The sequence below is a fragment of the Pleurodeles waltl genome, chromosome 5, assembly GCF_031143425.1.
Source record: "Pleurodeles waltl isolate 20211129_DDA chromosome 5, aPleWal1.hap1.20221129, whole genome shotgun sequence".
NCBI classification, from domain to species: Eukaryota; Metazoa; Chordata; class Amphibia; order Caudata; family Salamandridae; genus Pleurodeles; species Pleurodeles waltl.
Window position 1 is genome coordinate 1,769,946,508 of NC_090444.1, and position 10,077 is coordinate 1,769,956,584.

Sequence of the window (10,077 nt, forward strand, 5' to 3'; positions counted from 1 at the left end):
CGCCTGCTCACACCTCAGCCTGGGCCTCCTCAGCGCCGACCCTCCTGCTGACACCGGCGCCGCAGCCTGCACCGTGGCCTGTGGACACCGCTCATGAGGAGCACGAAGCACCGTCCCATCCCGTCCTGCACTGCAGCCCCGGTCCACCAACGCCAGCACCGTTGACTCCAGTGTCGTCACCAGGCATCCCTGCCTGTACCGTGGCCTGTGGACACCGCTTGTGAGGGTCACAACACACGGTCCCATCCTGCACCACTGGCTTGGGCCTACCGACAGCGCTTCCTCCACGACGATGCTGCTGCCTGCACCATGACCTGTGGACAACGCACGTTGCACCGCCCCGCTTCACACCGCAGTCCTGGTCTCACCGACTCTGCTGGATGCCGTCACCATGCCGCTGCCTGCACTGTGACTTGTGGGCACTGCACGTCGCATTGTCCCGCTTTGCAACACAGCCTCGACGCCATCAACGCCGGCGCACCTGACTTCATCTGCCCGGAGTTGATCTGCAAGGCGTATAATTTCAAGGGCCCATGACTCCTGCACTGACTCTAGAACCGACACCGCGACGTCAGCGACGCCGCTCTCCGGAGCTCACCGCGAGGATCACAACACCCTACAAGGCCAAGGTACTGTTTGCGGGTCTTCCCAACACTGTAGCTGGCCTGCAACGCCGCGGTCGGCCTGAACTGTTGGTTTTGTTGATCACAATGCCATGATAGTCCCAGGTGGAGCTATCGACTTCAAGGAACTTTATTTGTGAGTAAATCTTGCAGAATTCATATATCTATTACTGTACGGTGGATTTTTATCGTATTTGGTCTCGTCTTATATAGATAAATATTGGCTAGCTTTCTAAAACTGGTGGGGTGTCCTTTTGTAGTGTTTTCATTTATTACTGTGTGTTTTGTGCAAATGCTTTACACATTGCTTCTGAGATAAGCCTGACTGCTTGTGCCAAGCTACCAAGGGGGTGAGCAGGGGTTATCTAAGTGGGTATCTCCCTTATCCTGTCTAGAGTGAAGGTCCCTACTTGGACGGGGTTCAAACTGACTGCCAACTAGAGACCCCATTTCTAACAGTTGCTTTGTTTGATGACTTCTGCTTGGGTCTTGAAATGTATTCTGACATCATTCAACAGCTGAGCCCTTTAACCAGACAGGGCTAATTACCTCAACTACCATTTTAAAAATGGAGATGTGTAGTTACTGTGAGAAAGTGGTTTATTAGTTGGAGTGGACGGCAGTCCCCAGGAGTACTAATGTCACTATTTTTGTTAGGTCCAGTAAAGGTTTCACTAATTTAAACAAGAGCTGAGACCCTGGTACCTATGACTCAGAGCAGACAGGCTTAACTTAAGAAAATGTGTAAAGAACTGAGAACTACCAAAACAGTTAGAAAATGTAAAGCACAAGGCGATAAAAATCGCAATCCAATTTATAAAAACAATAATTTCATGAACAAAATGACACCAAAACAACAAAAATCCAATAAGAGGAAACAGAGATGTAAATGTTTTAAGTTTTGATTAAAAATAGCACTAAAAAGCATTAAGCATCAACCACGGTCATTTGATTGTGCTCGATCGGGTGAAGGGTAAGTCTCAGGCCAACTGTGACCGAGCATGGCTCAGATACAAGGAACAGGTTAGTCTTGGTGGAAAAGTTACCTCCCGACACTGACACCCCTCAGTGACAGCAGGCAGTGGGCTCGCACTGAGAAAAGAGGGACTCGCTGCTGATGGACTGAGGCATTGAGACGGAGCCTTGGTAAAATTGTTGGTTTAGGTGGAAAAAGCTCAGGAAGGAGAAGTTTTAATTGTAATGCCCTGGCATTCTCAGGCATAAATCGGGTATCCTACGGTGGAGGCGCTGATGAAACTGTGGCTGGGAACTAAGGAGGGTTTGGTGTTGATGGAATCTAGCATTGCGAGAAGAACATAGCAGGAGCTGTGATGAAGTCAGGCCCAGTGACAATGCACCTTTGATAGATCGACTGACAAGTTCTGGTCCATCAATAATTATCCAGGCAAAAAGTTAGCCAAGAGTTTCTAAGTTCCAGGTTTTTAGGAATCGGCAGAAGGATTACACTCTAACACCAGCAAATTGTTCCAGAACTCCCAGAAGAGTAGTTGGGGGTCAGGACTCACTCCAACAAAAGCCACCAACAAGGTCCAGGGCAGGTCCAATTTAAAATGGTCAGCTGGGTTCTTTCGAGAAAGTGGGCTTCTTGCAGCGTTTGGTGTCCCTGTAGCTTAATAGGAGGTCAGGAATGAACCTTGAAGTTCACTGATTTGTCCTGGGTACAATTGGCGCTGTTTCAGTCCTTAGGGTTCACCTCACTGGCCTGAACAGTAGATGCAGTCCTTCTTCTGTCTTCCACAGCTCCAGTAGTGTTCTGAAGAGTGTGTCCAGTGGTGTCACGTTTATGCCTGGCATTAACCTGGGGGCGGGGGTGACTCCTTGCCCCTCACTAACCAACAAGGAAAAAGTTCCTGGGGCCATCCATCTCACTTTTGCAGCAGTTCCCCTGTGCCGTACTGCAAGCAATTCCCTAGTGCCCTTCTCTACCAAAATCCAACATGGCAGAACCTTTATTTCCCGGTGCAGAGCTCCTGTTCCCACCCAAGAGGTGTTGTCAGGGAAATGAGCAACCCCTCCTAAGTGGGCACTCAAAACTAGTTCTGGGGGCAGCTCCTCACCACTGAGATTGGTTCCTGGCTGACTAGGGGGACAGAGAATGGGGCAGGCCTAAGTGTTATTCACATCTACCTGTGATAGGGTAGGCCCATTTGAAGTTAATTAAACCAAGATGGCCTGTAGGAAATTGGGTTACTGGCTGAGGGATTTGGAACCTTATTCAAGCAGCAACCACACTTCTTGTCATAGTGAAACACAACCAAACCATACATTAACTTATGCTTAACTCTCTGGTAGCTTGGCACAAAAGCAGTCAGGCTTAACTTAGAGCCAATGTGTAAAGTATTTATGCATCACGTCTAACAGTAAAAAAGTGAAACCACAACACAAGCAAAATCCCACACCAATTTAGAAAACTAGAGTCCAATTTAATAAATGATTTGATACAGACACAACAAAAATCCAATCAGTCGAACCAGAGACATGCAATTTTAAAGATAGAGACATAAAGAGTGCCTAAAAGCACAAAGTGCCACCTGTGGTTAACTGGTCCGACAGGACCGGGACAATGTCACAAGTTCAGGGCAATTGTGATGGAGCGTGGGCCCGGTACCAGGACCAAGTTAGGCCTGCTTAACAAAGTACCTTAAATCTGGGTTGCGGAGGATTGCAAGATCCAGAATTGAGGATGCGTCGCACAGCAGAGGTTCCAATGAGCTGCGGACTGTGATGCGATGTCCTGCATCGAGGATGCATCACACAAAGACAATTCCAAGGAGCTGTGGGGCTGCAATGCAAGATCCTGCAACAAAGATGCATTGTGCAGTAGTAGTTCCAAAGAGCTGTGGGGTCAAGTGTAGGGGATGCATCGAGCAGTGGCTGCTCCAATGTGGAGCTTCGAGAAGCTGTATCACGCTGCGTTGGTTCTGCCCAAACTGCCAAAGCTGGGCTGGTACAGCACATTCAGACCCACTTCCTAGGGTCCAAGACTGAGGTGTGGCATCACTTGTGGTACAAACTCACAACAGGCAGAGTCAAGGTGCAGGATTCAAGGTGATTAGAGCCTTTTATGTCCCTGAAGCTCTGATCATGGGGGCCAGCCACCTAGCCCTTGGAGTCACTTTGGTGGTCCAAAGTTCAAGATGCAGGTCCAGCCTTCTCACTGAGGCAGCAGAGTAGCAAGGAGAAGCCCTTCTTGCAGTAGAGTCTTCCACAGGTCCAGATGTGTACTGGACAGTTGGGCCTGAGGGTCCACTATTTATCCTTGGTGCCAGCTTTGAAGTAGGAGACGTTTCTAGAGGGTTCCACCCCCAGGGATGCTTGGAATTTCCTTCCTACATGCCTTGGCACCAGCTGGCCCGGGGGCACAAAAGACTAGTGTGAAACTCCTTGTGAGTGTTGAGGCAGAGTCTTTGTGATGTGCAAGTGTGGTAGGTGAAAGAATGCAACCCCCCCAAACAAATCAGAGCTGGCCCCTCCTGCCAAAACCTAACCTCCCTCTGTCTTCATGTCTGGGAGCAATACACAAAGACTAACTCCCAGCTACACCCAGTCAAGTGACCCATGACACAGGCTGTAGGCACCAAATGGTTGGGACAAGAAAACAAGAAAATGCCAACATTCCAAAAGTGGCATTTTCAGAATTATGACTCAAATTCAACCTTACCACTAAAGAGGGTTTTGAATTAAGACTCTTTAGATACCAAACTCGACATTCCTGTGTGCTCCCGATTGAAAATGATCACTTAATAAATGTAATAAGGCAACCCAATGTCATCTGATGGGAGAGGTAGGGCTTGCAGCAAAGAACAACAAATGTAAGAGTTTTTCTCTACTTTTTCACTACCAGGACATGCAAAACCTAAAAGTACATGTTCAGCTTTTGAAATACACTGCACCATCCCCCATGGGCTGTTTAAGGCCTACCTCGGTGGTGACTTATATGTATTAAAAAGTATGGTTTAGGCCCTGCAAAAGGTTTATTTTGCCAGGTCGAAATTGCAGTTTAAAACTACACACACCGGCTGCAATTGCAGACCTAAGACATGTTTATAAGCTATTTAAGTGGAAGGCACAATCAGTGCTGCAGAGCCACTAGTAGCATTTAATTTACAGGCACCTGGTACATGTAGTACCACTTAACTAGGGGCTTACAAGTAAATTAAATGTGTCCATTGGTTGTAAGCCAATTTTACCATAGCACTTTTCTACGGGTTATCGGTGGTAAAGTGTGCAGAATCCTAAAAGCCAACAAAAACGGGTTCAGAAAACAAAAGGGTGAAGAGAAAAAGTTAGGGACTCACCCTGCAGAGAAGGCCATATCCAACATGGACATTCTGTCAGAAGAATAGAACACCTCTCCATACCCACAGCTCTGGCAGCAAGTTCACACCTCATCAAAGGGGCTAATCAGCTCCAGGTTGGTGGTTGGTAGTTGGAATCTCATACCGATTGACTTGGGCTTTAAGCAGGCAAAAGGTGACTTTTTAAAAGTACCTTTTGTAAAATATTTAGTATAAATAAGAGCTTACCAATGAATTGGGTGTGTAATAAATATTTTTTTAAATTCCAAGAATTTCCTATGGAACAGCTAATCCTGCTACAGTGAAAATAGGTTTTAGTGACTTATCACTGTTAAGACGTCTTTAACATAAAACGTTCACATGTCCCGCTTTTAAATACCATGCATATTGACTTATTAATATTTAAAAAGGTGGGTTTAGGCTTGTCAAAAGCGGCTATTTTGACAGATCAAATTTACAGTCGTTGGCCTGCAGTCGTGTTTCGTCACTCTTGTGTTGGCTCTCTTCCTTACTACAAAGAATGGATGTAGAGATGAGACTCCACAATGCCTTGCAACTGTGACATTCCTGCTATTCTTTTCTGTCCCTAGAATTTTCTATAGATGTTTGCCTTTGGCAGAGTTTTTGAAAACCCCAATCTCAAGGGGCCCCTCAATCTGCAGTCCTGATGCTTCTCAGGAACACCCTTTGGGGTACCTTGAGGTGTGATGACCTTACATTGGTGTTGTTTAACCTGTAGTCTTAAGGGGTAGCATCCTGCACCTCTGCACAGGTCCTGTCAGGTGAAAGCTATTTATGCTTTTTTGTGGTGCTTAATTGACACCCAGGGCAGTTTTCTGATGGCCTCCCTGTATACATTATGTCCAGAGGCTTAGGGCAGATGAGGACTACTTCAAGTTTTTTTTATTAATTATTATAATGGATGTAAAGTTTACAAATATTATGGGTAAGCATCCTTGCAGCTATCTTATACTCTGGGACCTATATGTAACGTGTGTGATAACTTAATGTATGTATTAGTCCAAGTTGATAAATTCTTAAAGTAGCCAGAGATTAAGGTAGTGTCAAGGGCCGATGTGCTTGGAGTAGTCAAATTTTTAGGCGGAGTGTTTCAAAGAGAGGGCTACCAAAATGTGAGATAAGTGGCAATGGCTCACAATTTTGTGGAACATGTCCTTTCTAGGAATGGTGTCAAACATAATGTTACTTCAGCATACCACCCTGCTGGCAATGGTAGAGTTGAGCGTTTTAACAGTCATTATGGGAAGTGTGTGCATTGCGGTTAAAAAATGTATCACGGGAATATGAATTGCCCAATCTGATTAGGGATTATCAGAAGACACCTGCAGTCAGTGGATTAAGTCCTTTCAAGATTCTAAGGGGTGAGAGTCAAATATGAGAGACAATTTGTGCTGGATGGTGCTAGAAAGGCATTGAGACTGGTCTTGAACCAGTATTAGGAATAACATACGTCATGCTCAAAAATTATACAAGGAGTATTACGATCGCAAGCATAGTGCCACAGAAATTAATCCTAATGTGGGAAATGTGGTCATGGTTAAGGTTTCCATGAAACTAGGGAAAAGTCTGAGCAAGCTTTCCAATTAATCTCATGTTTAGAGGTTCTGACTAATTCTGCCTGATTAACTGATCGTAGAGTCTGGAATTTCAGCAGGCTGTTGAAATGTGAGAGTAAGAATCCTGCCTTGGAAGAGCTAGAGCATAGGTGGTTAGATGATGGTTGTTTTGGGAGTGATCATTTGGATGGAATCCCAGCTATTAATAACACAGATCGCAAAGTAGAACCTTCATTCTCCCCACCAAGAATGAGAAATGAAGATAGGAAAGAGTGTGAAGGAATATGTATCCCATGGAGAAGAGAAATGTTGAGTGGAGAGCAATGTGTCTGTAATGAGGTTTGGACATTCTCTGATTTGTCAAAAAAAAATAAAAATTGAGGGGCATATTTATACTCCGTTTGCGCCGAAATTGCGTCGTTTTTTTTTACGCAATTTCGACGCAAAACTAACGCCAACTAACGCCATATTTATACTATGGCGTTAGAGGCGAATAGCGCCAAAGTTCCCGGAATGTGCGTCATTTTTTAGCGTGAACCCCTTCCTTGCGTTAATGATATGCAAGGGAGGCGTTCCCGTCTAAAAAATGACTCCCAGGCCTTTACGTGGTATTTATACTCCCGGGCAAAAGAGACGCCCGGGAGTGGGCGTGGCTAAAAACGGCGCATTTGCGCCGCTTTTTAACGCCTGGGTCAGGCATGGCGTTAAGGGACAAGTGGGCTCAAAATGAGCCCAGAGTGCCCTCCCCTGCCCCCAGGGACCCCCCCTGCCACCCTTGCCCACCCCAGGAGGACACCCAAGGCTGGAGGGACCCACCCCAGGGACATTCAGGTAAGTTCAGGTAAGTATTTTTTTTTTTTTTTTTAATAATTTTTTTTGGCATAGGGGGGCCTGATTTGTGCCCCCCTACATGCCACTATGCCCAATGACCATGCCCAGGGGACAGAAGTCCCCTGGGCATGGCCATTGGGCAAGGGGGCATGACTCCCATCTTTACAATGATAGGAGTCATGTTGATGGGGGATGGGCGTCGAAAATAAATGGCGCAAGTCGGGTTAAGACGATTTTTTCGACGTAACCTGACTTGCCCCATTTTAAGACGCCCATACGCCATTTTCCCCCTACGCCGGCGCTGTCTGGTCTACGTGGTTTTTTCCCACGCAAACCAGGCAGCGCCGGTCTGATTGCGCCATCTAACGCCATTCCATAAATACGGCGCCCGCATGGCGCTTCAGAATGGCGTTAGACGGCGCAAAACTTTTTGACGCTAAACTGCGTTAGCGCAGTTTAGCGTCAAAAAGTATAAATATGGGCCTGAATGTATGCAACTGAACAAGTTTTTGCAGGAAGTGGACGTTCACCCGGGGTGGTGGTACAGGTTGCCAGTATAGATGCTTACACAGAAGAAAGTAAGCTAAAGTTCATCTAAAGTGGATGTCCACCTGGCAGGATGAATTGGATTACTTGTAATTGAACAGCTTGGTAATCAGTTGTGGAAGTGGGAGGGATCAGAGGGACTATTTTTTTAACTTATGAAAACCTGTTCCCCTACTTTTTTAGGAAAAGACAACTGTCTCTGGAAGGTTAATTCAGATATTCAGTGCTTCTGCTAAAGTACCGTTCAGGTGTCTCCTGTGCTGTGAAACCGAATGTGGTCAGACAGCTTAACAATAAACAAGCCTTCTTGCCAGGGTGCCTGAAAAAAATGAGAATGCATGGAACTGGTTAATCTACATCTGCAAGTAAAGGGTGCTTTAGAGTCACTACTGATTTTAATTGATGGAATCACTTGAAACTGTGGGATGACATAGCTGTACTCTTTTTGAGTGGTGGTGCAAGGGAGTTACCAGCTGAGCTGTGAAGAGCTTGGAAAAAAATGCATCATGTGCAGTCTGGGTATTAACTAATAGAGGTTTCATGTACTATAGTGCATTTGCCACTGATTAACATAACTTTTTTTTTATTTCTCATTTAAGCTGCGCATTATGTTATATTGTTCTAACTGCAGGTGAAAGACCAAAAACAATTACAGAATATTTTATTTTCTTACCCAAACCTTTGGCCCCGCCCTCAACCTCCCTGACCCCGCCCCCAGTGCATGCAGCATCACAGTTCCCATACTATTTTAATGCACTTCGACCGCTGGTGGTAGTAATCCTGTGGCCAGCATTCTTCCAGAGCATATGGTGTTGCCTAGTTACTAGGATTCAGAAGAATGAGCGGGCGAGGGTACCACTGCGTGGGCACATCCCCGAACAACAGGGCCTTGTTTCTGCTGGTCAGTGTGAGACAAGTGTCATGGGGGCACATCCACTGAGCTCCCATGTTGAGAAATCCTCTGGGGAATAACTGAAAACCGGGAAACGCTGAGCAAGGGCGCGGTGGCACACTGCGGCAGATGGCATTAAGGGGCAAAGTGGGCGTTGCCCCACTAACAGAAACAGAAATAAATCCACTGAGCTCAAGCACACCTTCCCAGCCAGAGACCTGACAATCTATTAGCAGACGGTGAAAAACACAGTCATTTCATAGCCACTCAAGTAGTTTTCACAAATGCAAAATGCATTAATTTACCTTCAAGGGCTTAATCGCTGAGACGTATTGATTCTACTTTCCAAGAACTCCCCAGGCTCTCTCGGCGCTGGCAGTAAATGGCAGTAGGCCGCATGAGTCACCCTATATTTTTGGCAGTAGGTCGCTCGCATCTGTCACCCTGTATTTGGTTTTCTGCCCTCGGCCCGAGCCCCCCTCCACCTCTCTGGTGCCGCTCAAGGAGCACTCCCTCCCTCCACGCTGCAAGAGTGAGGGCCGAGCCGGGGGCCGTGACTCCTCTCCAGCTGAGACCTGCCAACAGGCACTAAGAATACAGCGCCGGCCTTCTTCACCAGTTTGATACATGCCAACATTTTAGAACAGGGAAGGAGATATGGAGGAAAAAAAATCCGAGAGAATATATTTACCAATTGACTCCCATTGAAATAATTTCAGGCGTGACGCGACTGAGATAAACCCATATTTGGTATCACAAATCGTGAGTCTCCCGTCTGAATCGGGGCTGTTGGTATACATGAGGTTTGTGTAGATTTGCATAAAAAAATAAGTCCGTCCCACTTTCCGGGATTTGTTTAATTTACAGAAACGTGTTAATTCCGATTCCTACGGCATTTTGTGTGCTTCTTTTTATATTTTTTGTTGTGCCCTTTTTTTCTTACTTGAAGGAGGTGCACTGGAAATTTGTAAACTTGCGCCAAGGCATACTGAAAACTACATATAAATGCCACGGTTGTTTCCCGACCTGTTCTTGAACCCGAGGCACATTTCTGTCAATCATGGGAAGAATGTACAATTGGGATACCATGAAAATACGTGAACCTGCAGAGCACATTTAGAAGCAGTTGTGCAGCCCTTAAAACCCAACACAGGACCCATGCTAGAAACCAGTCACACTGTGGCAAAGTAACCCAAACATCAGTGCTTTATTTGTAAAATAATACGTTAGCGTGGTGAATATCAAAAGCGCCTATTCTTGATTACACCTCGCTTCTCCTTCACCCATCA